This window comes from Nanorana parkeri, unplaced genomic scaffold (genome assembly GCF_000935625.1).
Source record: "Nanorana parkeri isolate BGI_ZX_2015 unplaced genomic scaffold, ASM93562v1 scaffold765, whole genome shotgun sequence".
Taxonomy (NCBI): Eukaryota; Metazoa; Chordata; class Amphibia; order Anura; family Dicroglossidae; genus Nanorana; species Nanorana parkeri.
Genome location: NW_017307033.1, coordinates 737,998 through 738,405, shown reverse-complemented (window position 1 = coordinate 738,405; position 408 = coordinate 737,998). Strand labels below are relative to the sequence as shown.

General features: G+C 38.2%; 1 protein-coding gene across 1 annotated transcript in view; it reads left to right on the top strand.

The window, feature by feature from the left end:
* The window catches only part of TRAF3IP1 (TRAF3 interacting protein 1), a 47,172-nt gene that overhangs the window by 19,602 nt on the left and 27,162 nt on the right, over positions 1 to 408 (top strand). The window lies entirely within an intron of this gene.

Genomic DNA, 408 nt, shown 5'->3' with positions numbered 1-408 from the left:
AATTGAGCGGGGAAGGGTTAAAACCGCTGTCAGGTGCTATCGGTAATTCCATTTAGAAGATTTACCCTTTACTTTGTGTCCCAGTGACACCAGGACAAAAAATGAGGGGTCCAGGGACAGCAAGTACACTTCAATAAGCAATAAAAGCCTTACAGAGGTACTCTCCTTTCTCTACTGTGCTAAAAATATATTTTCATTGTCTCACTAGGACAGGAATGAGGAGAGAGATTTTACATCTTCCCCATGCTATCTAAAAAAAACATTTTGGCTAGAGTTTGTTTTAAAGATTACTGTAACGCATTAGCTAGGCTCCATTTAAGCCTTTGTATTGTTTCCTTTGTGTGACTTAATTCAAAACCATATTGTAGGCTGACAGTATTGTAAATGGTCTTTTCTGAATACTGAACG